General features: G+C 40.2%; 1 protein-coding gene across 1 annotated transcript in view; it reads left to right on the top strand.

Annotated features, from left to right (window-relative positions):
• Window positions 1-17,573, top strand: part of me1 (malic enzyme 1, NADP(+)-dependent, cytosolic) — an 88,785-nt gene that overhangs the window by 7,835 nt on the left and 63,377 nt on the right. The gene's annotated exons all lie outside the window — the stretch shown is intronic.

The following is a 17,573-nucleotide window of genomic DNA, read 5'->3' on the forward strand; positions in this document are numbered from 1 at the left end:
CAGCTCCGATTTTGTGTTTTTTTGTAAGTTAGCTCTCATTCATGTGAGGACAACGGAGAAGCCATTAGCCTGTCTCAGACAGAGAGATGGAGACAGTCTGCGCCTCATCACCTTACTATGAAGCTCTTCTCAAGCATCCCACCTCTTTCAACCCCTCCTGTCTTTTTCTCCTCTTCTCCTCAATGCTGCTTTTGTCTTTAATATTAGAGCAGTGGAGGTCTTGGCTTGTTTTAAGAAAGATACAGCAGCAAGAATTTAAGGCAGTATTTTGTTTCAGCGTTCTACAACATATGTATAAGCATTACGTACAAATGGTTTTCCCAAGGTCGGAGGGATGGCTATCAGTATGAATGATCCCGTGTTGATTGACATGTTTTGTGTAGTTGCAGCCTCACAAAAAGGAGAAGGAGGTTAGAGTTAATGGATGCATTATGAAGGGATCTGCTAATGGTCAGTATGAACAGATGGAATGATTACAGCAAGAAAAACCTATTTCAATGTTCATTAAGGCACCTGACTATTGTTTCAAGACAGACTTGAAAAATTGTGAACTCGTCCTTTAATTCATGTCGTTTAACAGTTTAAGAAAACATTACCATCAGCCATGACCTAACTCTACTAACTCTACTCTCATCACTAACAGATCCAACACAAAGAAGAAGCAAAATTTATGGCTATTTTTCTCTTAAGTGAAGAGTTGGACCTTTACCACTAAGCATGAACTACAGCATTACTGGTGACAATGTTACAGCCTTGTCCTGCTTTTCAACAGCAGAGATGTTTGCTTTGTGAAGAGATGGGCTCTTTTCTTTCACGTCTGGTTACATTCACTGGGCCAGCTGCCATGTAGGTGGTCATCTGGACAGCAGAAATTTCTGTCATCAGAGAAACTAGCAGTGACAACAGGGAAATACATTTCAGTGGGGTCGTTACCAGTGATGTGGCATGACTTTTCCATGAGGTGGGGCTATGGCCCCCAGGTAGCTCTGTGTATTTTGGCCATGAGCATGCGTGGTACAGTGTAGCAGAGAGCCAGCTGCTGGTGGCTAGCGGCTAGGCTAGCGGTTTCTAAAAGTTTAAAAAAGTATCTTTTGTTTGCCACTTAACTGCTTTCAACTCATCACCACAGTGCCACCACAATCTGTGTACGTTTCGCCTGCCTTCAGGGGGTAAATGTCATCTAAAAAGGAAGCAGCAATTGAGCCAAAAATCGCCCAATCTGACAACATTTTTTTGTAAAATTTTCCTCCCTAGATCCAGTTATTTTTGGCATGCGGTATCAACCAATCAGGTGCCACCAGGAAAAGCCAAACATATGACACACATACTGTTGTCGGGCAGAGAAAAGAAGCCTACGCTCTTCGGCACACAGACAAAGATTGTAGCCAGCACTTTTTCATTAGTCATCACACGTTTCTGTAATTATGTATGATTTATGTGAGAGTAACAACTGAAACACACACACACACACACACACACACACACACACACACACACACACACACACACACACAACTATAACAAAAACAATTTTTCATTAAGATATGTATTTCACAATTGGAATTGTAGCAGCGCCCTTAATGGACTACACGCCCCTGGTCGTTACAGTGTCACAGAGGTGAGTGGGGTGGACAGTAAGAGGAAGCTGTTTTTCCTGTTAATATGGAATTATTAATTGCCCTCTTCGGTGAAATATCCTCGTTTTTCTGAGTATTGACTACAGAATTAGACTGTTATTTTGAGACAGCCTCTGAAATTGGATTGGCTTTCTGTGAGACCACAAAGAGATTAATTGGAGATTTCCTCTGCTATTAAGACAGTTCAGCCAGAGGAGACTTCACCGTGCAAGTAAAGACATATGTGCTGGTTTAGTTTGCTCATTTTTTATATACTTGTGTTAGTGACAAGGATTTTACGTTACGTTTAGTTATTTTGTTTTAAGTAATGCTCTCTCCACATGACTCAGCTGTAGAATATTGTTGCTCCAGAGAAAGGACAGAATTAGGAGAGAGTTGTGACCACTTGTAATGTCAAACAGGGCTATCGAGGCATAAGCTGTCACTTAAACAAGGCAAACAAATGCTGAAGTGACATTGGCCTAAAGTAAGTGAACGTTAGGATTGTAAGCTTCACAGATTTGCTGATTTCTTCAGAGGCTTGGACACTTTCCCAGCAACACTCAGGCTCCTAAGGGACCTGGACTGTTGAGAATGAAAAGGCTGCCTCAAGGGGATCGGCTGCATTTGAGGAGTCCTACATGTCTGCTACCTCCACCCACTCAAGGCTGCCCACCCTAAGTCAACAGTAGCTCAGTTTTCAAGGCTGTTTGACCAACAAGCGTGTCTGTACATTCACAAGTTGACACCTCCTGATTTAAGGAGCCCTGCGCTTGCATATTTGCTCAGGATAAGGAATTTAAGAAGCTCCTTTTGGTCAGTCTTGGAGCTTGCTGTTGCTAGGGCGGTTTGGATAGCATGACTCATGAAAATGAGGAGTAAATTAGAGGAGGAATTGCTGTCTGCTCTCTAATGGCAGATTTGGAGATTTGCTGTAGTTCATCTTGAAGCTTTCTAATAGATAGCAAGTGAAGTCAGGGGAACTGACACACCAAACATCAAACACTTGTGGGGTCTTTCTTTCTCGTCATGCCGAGATCGCTCAGTTATTTTCCCCAGCATACATGCCCTGTTTACTGACCATTCTGTTTACTGAAAACAAAGAAGAGCAGTGAAAGTAAAAGTAAAGCAAAAATAGATCTAAAGTACAGCAATATGGCAAATATGCTGCAAACATACAGTCAAAAATATGGCATACAGCAAACTTAACTTGGTTCAGAATTTAAAAGAATTAGTTATTAGGTACAAACACAAACACATACATAGAAGAAGTCAACTTAGTAGTATTTCAATGGATATTCCCTTTACAAAAGAGTATTATTCCTCTACTTTTCTCACTGTTAGCAACAGCAGTGTTCAAGGTAAAAAAAATTTGCCATTATAGACCATTGATTTATTTCCTGTTGCCCCTGATTTCTAGATAACCACATATCAGGACTGCAATAACAAGGAATTTAGCTTTTTCTGTTACCTGGCTTTTTCACCTGGGTATGCTAGTGTAACTCAGCACACTGATATTTGCAAGCTCCCAAAAGTTTCTATTGATGCAATGGCCTGTAAGGTTTTCATCAGCTTGCAAATTTCTGTGTTTTCTGTGGACAACCTCTCCTTTTTCTTTGTTAGCTGCTTTTTGTCCTGTACCTGTAACCAGCTGGGGTTGGATGTGCACACTATTGACCTTTTTTACACTAATGGAAGCCGCTGGAAATAACCGCTAATTGCTGCTATATTGCATCAAGTGCTTAGTCCCACATTGGCCAAAAAGGTAACCTTGTCTACACCAAAGCAACAGCACTTAGCTAATATAAACTGAGGCAAACTCAGTCCCTCGTATACTCACAAATGGAGTGTGATGACATTTTTTACAAGAAGAAGACATGTAGACTTCTAGTTAGATTAAACAAATGGTAGACTAGGGGGTCAAGCTCTTTCTCCAAACCAAACATATAAAATAAAGTTAACAGCACACAGAGCTCTATTTCTGCCTTGACTAATCCTCATTTTGTTTGTAAGCTATTTCTCAGGGCTCTATCTGAAGGGATTATTAGCACACTGCAGTATGTTGATAGAGAAAACATTAGCTATCTTTTGATTAATGCGTTTGGCCCTCTGAACAAAGTTCAAGCGCCGTAGTCCGCGGCCTGCTAATGACCAAATTTGTTTAGGAATGAGAGTGCACATGCAGGCCTTACACGGCACATTTACTGAGAGGCATTCATTGGGAAAAGCTTAGTCAGGCTGTAAGATCCTGAGAAGAGACGGATGGGAGCTGATGTTGCTCTTTCTCTTCCTCCTGAGAGGAAGGGATGGATTTAACAGGCTTTATTCACAGGGCAATCCTCTTGAACCCTATGCTGCCCCTTTTAGCAGGAAACAGATGGGGGGCATCTGGCCTTTGCTGTGAAAATCTACAGGATTTGAACACAATAGTGCAACATGCTACTCTGTGGCTTCACACTGAATACCTACATATTCAGAAATAAGAGCTTACATGGACAGATGAATGACACTGACCAATCATTTAGCTTCATATTCAGTCTTAACAAGTCAGAATACAGCAGATTTTTCTACTACAAGCTGGAAAACGACTTTTGATTAAACAAAAATTCTTAAACAACATGATTCACATGCGGGGAAATGCCAAATTTTCATATCAAAGTGATTTTTATTTGATTTATCAGGTGCCAAGTTGTATCTTTGTGTTTAGCACAAGAATAAATGACTTGTGAGGTCATTTTTCAGAGTTACATTCCAGTTAGCATTATCACACCTTTTATTTTATTTATTATTAGTCATTTTCCCTCAAATATTTATTGGCATGTGGCCTTTTGCTGAACCTTACCATTATCTTTTCTTCAGAAGCAGATCGAGATTAGCCATTGTGAGACATGTACTGTACCGGAGTCTTGTCAAGAATAAACGCAAAATAACTTGCAGACAAATATTTGCTGAACTCATTAGCCTGCATTCTCCTTGAGGCACTGAATAGTTTCTATACTGAGGTGTTTCCGTTCTGCTCCACAAATGATTAATAGTGTCTTTATGTGTTTCATGTGACGTCCATACCCCATACGTTCCTGCAATTTCTCCTGTGCTTTTTATGAAAGATGGACAAATAGTGAATGTAAAGATTAGACACGGACTGTAAATTCTAACCTTCCTTTAGCAAACAGGTTCAAATCATTGACCCATGATTTACTGTGCAAGTATGGGGATATTGTAACCCAGACCCACTTTTCACTAAATTAATGTACAGGCCTTGTCACATACTGTAGGTTAAACACTGTGTACTGTATCATGCATTTATTCATGTAAAAAAAAACTTTTACTTTACATTCAGCCTATGCCTATCCACTTGTTTTTTCTCTGGTGATGATGATCATCCTCAGCACCGTTGTCTCACATCTTGTACTGAATGACCCATTTGTCTGATACTTCATACAGGTGGTCTGGTGTTTCTCCCTCTGGCAGGTTTATTGAGCTCAGTGTGCAGTCCTATCGGTCACTGAACACTGATGGTCTACTAACATGAAGAGGAGAAAGACAGGAGATAATGAGCTGTCTTTGATTGCCTCTAAGCCACTGCAGGATATAAGACACTTCAGTATGTCATTATGGAAGAGAGGCTAGATGGAAAAACAAGAACTATAGTTCACTTTAGTTTGTCAAAGGCCACTAAAGAGCAGAAATATCGAATAAACAACAAACACTTAGATTATTTAAAAAAAATGACTGTCATTAACTAAACATGTGGAGTGAACCACACATATACTGTTGAGCTCAGTATTGTTGGTTCTTTAGTCATTTGTATTATTACAGATGTCAATAAGACATTATATCTTTTCAAAATGTAGTAAAATAGATGACCTAATAGATGGGTGAAATTTATAATAAAAGCTGGTAATGTAATAATTACCTCATGTGACACATAACATCACGTCATCATAAATGACTGATGACATGAATGGCTGATACTACACCTCTTTTTTTTCATTTTTTTATGTAAAACCACATAATCAAAGTTCATTAACAGTATCCCAAAGCCCATTTTCAAGCATTTCCTTTGCCCCACTACTTTACCTAACCCTAACCCTGCTTATATTTCCATTTAAACATCCGTTGAACCGTTAGCACAATGCTAAGCTTTTAAAAAAAAGTCACTACTTTTAAAACTTGAAGTTCCTGCAGGGACCTGTGGTTGAAAAGTAATACTTCACCAAATCCCCATGTGTGTCATGGCTGTTCGTCGACACTCTCATAGGTTAAAGATGTTAAATGGATTGCAGAAACAAAAATGTCATCTCTCTCCCTTTCATATGGTGGTCTTTATGGCACTTGAGGAAACGTTTGAGTAACCATGAAGTCGTTACAGGAGATTCATTGTGGCCATTTGTGATAGAATTTCCAATAGAGAGGGAACTTCCCCTTTAACAAGATGTAGACCGGCTTCAATGTAGCTCTGGAGTGTTTCAAGGTTCTCCTCAGTAAGCCAACTGAACACACACACGCACACATTCACATACTCACTTTCTCTTATACACGCAAATAGAAGAGGCATGCACATTCAAACTAATTTAGACCAGGCTGTGCAGGGTTTTCCATTCTTTGATGTTGCACCTGCAGGCAGGAGCCACAACCCATCGATGAACCTCCCCTTCACTTTCTGTATACAATTAAGACCATTTAACAAAACCTTCACTCTTAATTTTCAATGAGCAAAAACACTTTACTTCAAGGCGGCCTTTATGAAATGGTTAGAACTATTGTCACTGTGCGGTTTGTTAGTTTTAGGTCTATCGTCGCTCTATCGTCACGACGATAGATGAATTGAAAAGTAATGAGGTGACAGAGGAGTGGTTTTTAAGGAAAATGGTCAGCACTGGTTGGTAAACTGTTGCACCTGTCATGTGTTGAACAGAAAGCCAGAGGGAAGGGGTCAGTCAGCGTATGATTCTTTGGCATGCGTTGAGTTTTTAAAAGGAGGAGTGTGTCGGGGGGGGCGGGAGGGAGGGGCCACTTGAAGGCCTTTTTGCGATGCCTTTAGGATGTGTGACAGTGCTTCACCTCTTTGGGAAATGAAGCACACACGTCTCTGACCTTCATTGTCACATCGCTGCTTCAGACTCTTTCAGACTCTTGGATGTTGAGACTGAAGCTTGGTATGCTCAGATTTGCTTTGACTGAAATATACTGAAGTATATGTCTAACTCAATTGACTTTTCAGACACTTTTGACACATTGTGTACATTCTCGCAAGTTTATAAGCATTTTTGGAAGCCGTGTGCTTACATTTGTGTTTGACCCGTTCTGACGGACTCCCAGTGAACATGTGCTAACCGTGTGTCGGCCTAACTGTTCCGCCTGCTCCTCTAAATAATCTGATGTGCTTTCCTGGCTCTACTTTTACAGGAATCCCTGATTGAGCTGTTTCCAAAGCAAAGCCACACTTACGATTCTATTTTTCATGCTTGTCCCTGTCTTAAACTTAAGCAGATATAAGATCAGCCAGCACTGTAAGCAAAGGACATGTATTTGTAGGGGAGTGGGCCAGAGAAATCACTGCTGCATGGGGAGGCGATGGGCATAGATTTAAAGCTGTTCGACAACACAGATGTGAAAAAAGTGACAAGCAGCCAGGCAGCAGAATTGGTTAGTGAGGTCACATCCCAGCTGAAGGGTCCAGGGTGCCGTTCCGCTAAAATAACCTCAGGAAATTACTTAACCTCTACTCAACCTGGCTGCAGAAGGTGAATTCTCAGTTGGGAAATGAAAGTATGTAGAAAGCCAGTGCAGTAAAAAGTTGGAATCAGCAATAATGAATAAGTGTTTAATGTGTCACAGTTGATGATGAAAGATATCCTTAAGATTATTAAATAATGTACTTCACAATTTTGTAATAACAAGAAATAATATAGATAATGACAGACATCCATCAAACTTCCAATTTCAAAATTTTAACAATAAGAAAGCAAAATGTTTCCGTTCCAAATATTTAGTTATTAACTTATTTATTGTTTGGTTGTTTTGTGCGATGTTCTGGAGCTGTCTCACCACAATTTAAAAAAAACTTTTTACAGAGCTGTGAGTTGCTCTTCCATCTTCATCAGGCACGCTAAAAAAGCAAGCAAGTTCAAAGATACAACTTGGGATACAACATGTGTATTGCTCCGCTGCGAAAAATAGTCCCCAACAAACACATACATTTACTCCAGTTTCAGTAACATATGCTAAAAACTACAGTGCCCAGCTGTTTTTAGGATTTTTTTTCTTTAAGCATTTTACTAAAATAAAACTATGTATGTGCAACACATTTTTAAAGATCTACATCCAGTAGTAACAAAAGCGGCTGGAGGCTGAGTGCCACAGACAGGGTATGGAAGTCAGAGAGTGCTGAGAAACAGACTGTTGCCATTATTAGCTAGATTAGTCTTTTCATGGGATTTTTTGACAACAGGAAAAAAAAACTAACATCTTAGAGTATACTTACTTGGCACAAAAGTCTAGAAAGAAATGCAGAATGGTAACACTATTTTGTTCATAGTTTTTGTTCATGCAAAATACTTTGTTACACCCTCAGCTCTACTGTATGTGATGAACATTATTTTCTCAGCATGAAACCCTGGTTAGAATCAGTATGTGGTTTGGTTTTGAGACGCAGCTCAGGTCACGTTTCTCTGAAGCCATATGCAAGTTCTTTGCAGCCGCAGCAGGATGACTCTGCTACGAGATGGATGGCCTTCTTATGTTGCTACTGTTTCCACTTGATTGCTGATGCCTATAGAATTGATATAGTGTAGGATGACTGCTATGACCATTTGGAACAATGAGTGCAGTGAGGCCATTGGAATTGCTTCCTCAAAATCAGGAAATGCATTCCTGTGAAGCGTGGGCCCAATATGTAGCTCTTTAAAAAGATGTGGTTTAAGTTTACCATGAAACCTGCAGAATTTGACTTTTTGAAACCCAAGAGCATGTGCAGGAAGACTCCATATGGGTGTATAATTTGGATGATTGACACCGACACCGATCCCGAGACCCCCCATGGTATGAGAGATATCCCATCATTCAGTGGATGATTGACGGCGACCGCGCTCTCAGGCGCACACACTGTCTTTCTAAGTGCTTCTTAGAAAAGAGAGGGGGTGGATGGTTGGAGGGGCTGTAAGAAAGTAGAGACAAATATTTCTGGGACGGGTCAACGGTTTGAGCACGAGAGTCAGTATTTGTGTTGGACAGGAACCAGTCCACCTCCGTTCAGAATCATGGTCACTGTATGTTTTGCAGATTAAACGCAGAGCGAGCATGAACACACATGCGTGCACAAACTGGCATGAATGAATGCATTCATTTCTCACTTTTATCACCCCTCCAACACACACTTACCCACCTACTCTAATGTAAAACGAAAGAGAACACATGAGAACACATCCTACGTCACTGAGCGGGGTTAGAGTTGACTGTCTCCGCTGTGCGCTGGAAACCACTAAAGACACTATTGACATTTAAAAACTTTGCTCTTTCTTTCCTTTCTCTCTTTCCACCTCCTTAAGAGTTTGACCAATATGGGATCTTGAAGGCCAACACCAACATTTGGGATTGAAGCTGCTTAACACATATTCAGCTTTTATAAACATTTTCATGTGGGAAATTACAAAAGAATCACAAGGATTCATTGATTACCTCAGAATGGTTGTTTTTATGTGATCCTCCAAAACATCCACATCAGAATCAGGTTGATAGAAGGGCTTCCCATAAAGAACCAATGTTGTGTTGATTGATTGTGCAATAACGTGTAAGAGGTGAAAGACACTGACAGGAACAGATCAGGTTCTTGATAAAAGGCTGCAATCTGCCCAAGCTTCATTCGTCTCTCCTCTTTTTAACTCTCATTCTCCACCTTCCCTCCACCTCTCTCCCCTCATACACTCTTGCTCTATCACCTCTCACCTCCGCAAAGCTGCAATAACTAAAAAAAAAAAAAAAAAGTTCTGTTAATGTTTTACGGTAATCTGTGAGGGGGCAGACCAAACCCTTCTGCTGTGGATGTGAAAACAGTGACATAGCAGCTCTGAGCTGGCTGTTGTGTTCAGTTGAGAGGAGGCTGGTTAGCTAGTGGTGAAAAAATAGACTGTGATCTAGCTGGTGTCATGTGTCTCCAGTAAAACTCTCTTGGGCCTCTCAGTTTACAGCCATTTATGAAGTGTTGATTTGTTGTGAAATCTCTGAATATTTTTAGTATTTTTCTCATGTTTATACTGGGATTCACTGCCACAAACAAGAAACTTGGAAAAGTAGCTGCATCTGCACTAAAAGTGAAGCATCATTGTCTCATTTTGTATCAATAAACCAACCTTTATTTTTACTGTAAATTAATCTGCTGGCGTTGGCGGTCTTGTTTGTTTTCAGTAAGTCTCATTCCTATCATAATGATTAATTAATACTAAAATCATGCAACATTTCATTTGTAGTAATTGTGAATAAAGGATGACAGCAATCCCTAAACTCACAGGGGTATTATCAGCACAAGAACTCCACTCTGGACAAACCCAGTGTTGTTGTGTTTAGGTGTCAAGGTGTCAACCCTGCTTCCCTCCCCCCATGTTCCATAATGATCAGTTCAAGGTCATTCAGTTCATTCTCTCTGGGCTATCCTGCTGAAAACACGGGATGAAAACAGCACTATATCCTGTCACATATACACTCGCATTGTTTAGAGAAACCAGTAGAAGACTAACTAACTATAAGACTGAATGTACTGTAGAAGAACTCAGTGACACACACACACATAGCACAGAAAGAGTTATGTAGAAAGATCTTTTTTGATAGTAGTATCAATTCGTTTCCTGAATTTCATGCAGATTCCATTTCTGACAGGTCTTTATTCTTTAATCAGACAACAATATTTGAGGCATGAGGCAGTCCATGGTAGAATAATGTAGTATATCCACAACACCGGAATCTAGTTGTTTATGTGGGATGGAAATTTGGGAAATGCTCTCCATAGTTTGTTGATTGGTCTGATACATATCTAACCGGGCTTGAGTGGTTGTTGTTGGATATTTGTATGGACTTCCACACAGCTCGCATGACAAACTGTATGGTATTCTGGCTGTGTTATGACAGGGGGCCCAAAACACAGAAATCAGTTGATATGACATTGATGAAATCTGAACTTCATATCGTTGGGTCCAGTGCGGATCGAATGTGCAGGGATGTAAACGTGTGTCGGGGTTGGAGATACTCAAAACGTTCATCGATGATTTGGAAAGAATGCTCACAGGAGACGACAGTGTCATTTCTTTTTATTGGTTAATGGTTCTTGTGTTCTGGGAAGATTACCTGCTAATAACTTCACTCCGTGGCAGATATGTGCATGATATACTGGGATACTCTTCTCGGTGCAAGTCACAGTTTCTAACTTTTACAAGTAAAGCTGGCCTATTTTTACCAAACAATCCTGCCTAGTTCAGCTTTAAATGATTCCTTTGCTCACGGCTCAAACCACATTTGAGCAGGAAACTGCCTCTGATAGATTCTGCTGCACTGTAGATCTGTCTTTTCTTTCTCTTTCTCTCTCTACGTGGCAGCACCGTACAGAGGCTGAGCTGAGTGTGGTGGTGAGTGGTCTGGTGGTTTTGCTGTTATATAACAGCCTGATCACAGCCTAAAAGAGCCGTGAATAGTGGCCCGTTACATCAAGTGAACCGGTCGCCCCACCAGCCAAACACCGGCGGCCTGATCAGTCTTTCTATGGCCTTCATGAAAAAGCGACCCTGCCTCCCACTCCCCACTTTGTTTCTTTCCTTCTTTCCCGCTCTTTTCTTTGTTTCTGTCACTCTTCTCCCTGCTGTTTCTCTCATCTTTGGATCTTATCCTCTAATCCCAGCTATGATAACTATGGGATGAATCTGTCATTCCACTGGGCTATCCACTCTCTTACCCCCACCAGCTGTTTTCACAACGTCTAGACACACATGCCGCTATTGATAAAACAAGAGGAGCTGCTGGACAATGAGGACGTCGTGCGGTTCTTCTTCTGCGGCAGGATTAAATAGACTCACAGCTCATCTATTTACACTCTGAATCAGGACACAAACAGGACAGTTGTGTGTGTGTGTGTGTGTGTGTGTGTGTGTGTGTGTGTGTGTGTGTGTGTGTGTGTGTGTGTGTGTGTGTGTGTGTATTTATGAAGCAGCAGAAGAATGCACCTGTGTATACATTGTGTGACTGCATTCATAAGCTTAAGGCTGCATTTGTTTGTGAGGACTTGACTTAAATCTGCATTAACATCACTATTTTTTTTTTTTATTGTGTGTATATGCGGGCGCCTGAATGTATGTGTGTGTGTGTGTTTATAAACACTGGAAAGGGGATGGAGGCGTAGAGGCGTATGACTCAGTCTTTCCTCCAGCTGTTGGCCAGAGTCTCCCCCAGTGTGGGTCACCAAACCAGTGAACTCATCAGGAGGCTTCCTGTGATAGCAAGTTACTCATTCAGATTCTGCTGACTCTCAATATTTACCAGTCTCCTGCATGGTTTAGTTTCCAAAATGAGCTTACTTTGCATGTCTGGGACACATATTGTATTCAGAGTTAAGAATAAAAATGTTTACGTGGGCATGAGTGAACCTTCCAATCCAAGAAACTTCTTTACTTTCAGGCCAAATCCAAATTCCTATCTCTATGCGTGTTTGTTTCTTGTTCTTGCATAGATATATATTTTTTTCTGCTGATTGCACCTATTGCTTTGATTAACTGAGATGCTAATATATGCTGCACATCTCGCTTGGACAAGCAGTCTTTTTGCTGGAGTCCTGTTCGCAGTGTGTGGAGAACACGTGGCAGTAATCGCGGGGTAGAGTAGATGGCGCTGATGGCAGTGTTTATGGGAAGAAGCTCAGCACTCCTCTGCTCCCTGTTTGGTCAGCTGCAGAGAGAGGTTGCTGGTCTGAGGAGGTCTGACATCACTAGCACAAGTGAATCCAGATACAGTGGTCTATGGCGTAACAGCAGTGTGGGCGAACTCTACCAGTATAGTCGACTTTCTCACAGTCCTGTTGTCCGCAAATTTTTAGCCCCCCCACCAGTTTCATTTCAGGTTTATTCAAAGTCAACTTTTGTGTTGGCAACCATCGGAGGAGCTCTATATTTTACTGCCAGCACAAATATTTTCTGCTGTATACCCTCCAAATGACACAAAATGCAGTACAATTAATCTCCTCTGACCCAAATTATGTCATTGTAAGTGACAGTTGAATAAAGGCAACAAATGAAGTAACAGGATGTTATTTTTCTGATAGCATAGTGGTTTCTTTTATTTGGGGAACTTTTGCCTCCTGATGTGTTTTAGTTGTTTCAGAGATTTGCAATCCAAACAGCTCGTCAGTGCAGCACTTTCTTTAAAACCTTGTTTGTTCAGTAAAGGAATAGTTTGAGTTTCAAGGATATAATCTTATTTACTTTCTTGCCAAGAGTTAGATTAGAGGATCTATACCACTCTCATGACTGGTAACAGGGGGAAACAGCTAGCCTTGCTCTGTCCAAAGGTAAACAAGATATATTGTGTTAATTAGTGAAGTTTAGAGGTTCTTGTAGGCTGATTTTGTTACTTTTGGACACAGCTAGGTTGTTGCCACCAGCTTCCAGTCTTTATGCTAAGATAAGTTATCAACCTCCTCATCTAAATCTTGGCAAATAAGTAAATGTGAAAGTGTATTTCTTAAAATGTGGCTTTCTGTGGTCCTAAATCATGAGATATTTCTTGAATATCCACAGTGTGATTCAGGGATTTGGGATCTTGCCTAAAACTAAAGGTGATCTTCTAGCATTTGAGTCACATGTCTCCAACTCTCCTTTTTCCTTTCAATGGATGTACTTTTATTCAATCCCACAACAGCCAATCACCTTGTGCCAGTAAGAGGAGAGGTGTGTTTGGCAGTGTAGACCAGCAGACAGACATCATCACATTCAGATATAAATATTTTGCTGCGGTCAGTAAAAATCAGACAGTGAAAAGCAAAATATTAAGCTCAGGAATGATTGTCTCTGTGTCACAGGGATAACACACCAAGACAAAACTGATCATGCTCTTAAGTTCATTTGAAAGTAATAAATAACTTTTTTTTTGGAAAAACATTCATTACTTCTGTAAATTTACAACATTAACTATCTGTTTAATAACAGAAAACATTTTGGTGAAGCGTGCATAAAAAGGTTTACAACTCCAAACACAAAGTTTAAGACTTGACTTGGTACTTTCACCAGGACTTAAAACTTGGACTTGTCCCATCTTTGTCCTCTAGACTGTGGATCAAACTCACCAAGAATAGAACAATTTCCTGTCTTTAAAATAAATGTTAATTAAAGACCTGCATTAACACTTTTTCAACCACTTTATTCCTTTTATGGCTTGTCAGTATGCCTGATGTGGTTTACCTACTTTTACTGTAATCTGCTTTTCCATTTACTTTTTTTCATTGTTCTGTTTTAACGTCATAAAACACTTTGGAACACTTTTTTTATTTAAGACGCCTCATAAATAGAGCAGACGTGAACCTGAATTATTAGGTTCAACGTTGAGAAAAAAAAAAAGCTGTGGTGGCACTAATGTGATGTGAATGCAATGCAGATAAATGAGGGGAAGCGGGGTTAAGATGGCTATCACTATACATCACTTTCAGCAAGTGGTTTTACCGATAAACAAGTCATACAAGAAGGCCATCTCTTGTAGTGCTCCGGCTCCCCCTCTTATGAAAAGAAAGCACTCCCTCTCCCACACAGCATTGAATAGAGAAGTGCTCTGTGGCCACACACATCTCTGCCAGGCCGTATCTCAGTGCCAAACATTTGAACCCTCTCCCTGTTGAAGGCCTGTGGGCTTTTGTCTCCGTGTCTGATCTGCGACTGTGGCTGAGAGTGGCTCAATGGGGAAAGGCCTCCCTATCGTGTTAGCTCAGGTCTCTCTCAATAGGGGCTGTTTCTCCCGGTGCAGAGGGCATTTCCATTGAAGAACACACAAGAAAAGAAGAGGGGTGGAGTGAGGGGAACATCCAACACTTTGACAGATTTTTATTTGGGAGTAGGATTTGTGTGTTTGAGGCTATGACTATGAGTAGGAAGGTCCCCTCCTCCCATTTTATCTGGGAATCTCACAAGCTCAATCAATCATGGCTTTGTGTGGAATTACATAATTTTAGAGTTTCCCAGAAAGTGGAAAGGTTTTTGAGGGTTTAAGATTTTGGTTCAAGTTTTTCTTTGTCAGCACATTGACAAAACTGTCCATTGAAACCAGTTATTTAGTCTCGTAGTGAGTCACAAACCATATTTATATTAAAAGAGGACAGAAAAATAACTGCTAAAGGAAAGAGATGATTTCATGTACTCCCACTGTGCTTAACTGCCTTATATGACCTTGTGTTTCCCTAAGATACTACCAAAAGTCTCAGAATTGCATTGAAAGTAGGGTTTTTTTCATTCAATTTTTTTTTCACTTGTCAACTGGTAGAGATTTAGTGTTGTCAGGTTTTACGATAATTATTGTTTGTATGATAATTTAGCCTTTTGTACAATGTACAATCAATAATTCTGAAAACTCCTCAATGTACGATAATTCAATAATAAAATCAGTTGATCTTTTCCATAATGGTGAAATTGTACAGAGCTGATTGGAAACCTGCCTTATTCATTACATATTAATTATGCCTGTAACATATAAGGTTGGACCCAAAAATTTCCCAAACTGTTACAAAAAACTATTATCATAAATCTTTCAGTAGTACCTTTATAATCCCCTTCAAAGTATGCGATACACTACCAGTTCTTCTCCCACTCCTGGAACCATTTCCTGTAGCCATCTTTTGTCATTGTGTCCAGAGCCTCCTGCGATTCTTCCTGGATTTCTTCCATGGCGGCAAATCTTCTCCCTTTCAGTCCCAATTTTACTTTCACCAAGCTGTAGGTATATGCAACCTGGTGACAAATCTGATAACTACACCTTACTACTGGAGTCTTTGTACAATTATTTTGATTTCAGCACTTGGAAGCGTTGTAAAGATTTTGTCATAGTGTTTATTACTGACGTAGCTGTCCCTTCAATATCTCTGGTTGCATTAGGTCGTCATAGGAAATTCTGCTAATCAATGAGCAAGCGAGATTGGCAATATTGCATTTACAGGATTTTTAGCATCATTATGACCTTGATTTGTCAGGTATATTGCTACGTTTGCAATTTCTACAGTTTTTGACTAAAGTCAGCATTTTTATGTCCTATAGAGGTATGCCAGCAATTTATTATTACTTTGCCACAAAGTAGGGAGACTTGCGAGCGACATACGTATATTAAAAATAATGGTCAAAATTGAAGCAGCAGAGGCAGAGATGTCGTGACTTTTTGTCCCTAGTACGGCTTGCATTCTGAAAATGTTTGATCCTACATTTCCCATAGTGCAAGCATGATAGCATCTTTTGTTATGCTGTGGTCACATCATAAGGTATGGATGGTAGAGAGAGGAAAGATTTCGATGATTACAACTTGCGAAGGTTCAGGTTATCAAAAACTCAACTTTTATGATCGCAGAGTTGGTTTTGTGAAAAACACTGCATTGAAAATATATTACTACTATATATACCATTTATATATCTATATCATATATATCATTTATATCTATGTCTTATCTATATTATATATCTGTATATAAATTTGGGTTTAGTTTCCTTGAATGAAGGACTTTTGCTGACATGAGGCATCTGTGTTTGTTTGGTTTTCATTCTCTTCTGTATTAATAAGTGCAAAGTCTGATATATTAGAGCTTTCAGGCGTTCAGTAATAATTTGTAGATAACCCTGATGACATCATCATTTCACTTTAGAAAGAGCATCAGGACCCATAAAACAGCTGTTTTCACAGACTGAATAGTAAACTGAACTTGTGTAAAATTGGTGCAGTGCTCCTTTAATGTTAGCCTATATGACCGGTCAACGTATAGATTTTTTTGGTGCTGTAGGAATTTGCATCAGATAAACTTAATACTTTTCACACAGAAAGTGAAATATGAAAAAAACACATCAAAGGAGAAAGATGTGTGAGAAAAGTTTGAGAACAGTGTGAATATTGTGATAAGGAACCTACTCCTTTGGGTGAAGTTAACCAAACAGTGGAATTAAGGAATTTAACTCTTTCCAGATCGGGGGAAACTGTAGCCTAACTGTAATGAAGGGAGTGGCTGCACTGTGAGCCTCCTTACAGGGCCACTGTTAGACAGAGCTATGTGTGGTTGTGGCACATGGAAATTAAAAGGTTGAGGTAGCAGAATGTTTAAGTTTCTAAACCTTTGCACTGAAAAATTGCTACAAACTCACCCTTTGAACTCCCTGGGAAGCACAGAAAGGCATTTTATCAGTTTCAAAGGACGTGTACTTTCATCTTTCTTGTTTAGCCATCTGGTGAACTAATTGGCTGTTTCCTCTCCTCCGAATGTTTGGGTTGGGCATGGCAGCAGTCCGAGGTTAAGGGGTGGCACTGCCCAGTGGGTAGATTACAGGTTTTGGTTGTTACCACGGCTTCTGGAACATGAAGCTGCGGGCGTCACATGTGTTGGCAGAGGGTGCGGGCACTTCAGAAGTGGTCAGAGACATGTGGAAGCTTTCTTGGGTTTATCCTGCCCAGCCCAGTTTAGGGCTCCCAAGGGGAGAGGGAGCAAGCGGAGCAGCAGTCGAACATTTGAAAACCTGTATTCAGACAAACAAACATAGGGATGGTTTGTGTGTATACATGAGTGTGTGGGTGTGTGTGTGCACTTTTTTGAGCTTTTGGCTGTGGATGTGTGGGTGTTTGTTACCACACTAGTAGAAGAAGATATATCAAAAAGCAGAGTCATGGAAAATGTTGGTGTGCAGTTTATTTTTCATTGCTAAAAAGCATTGATAAAGCTAGAAGGAAACTCTTTGAGTGTTGTGTTTT

Source organism: Thunnus maccoyii, chromosome 10 (genome assembly GCF_910596095.1).
Source record: "Thunnus maccoyii chromosome 10, fThuMac1.1, whole genome shotgun sequence".
Lineage (NCBI taxonomy): Eukaryota > Metazoa > Chordata > Actinopteri > Scombriformes > Scombridae > Thunnus > Thunnus maccoyii.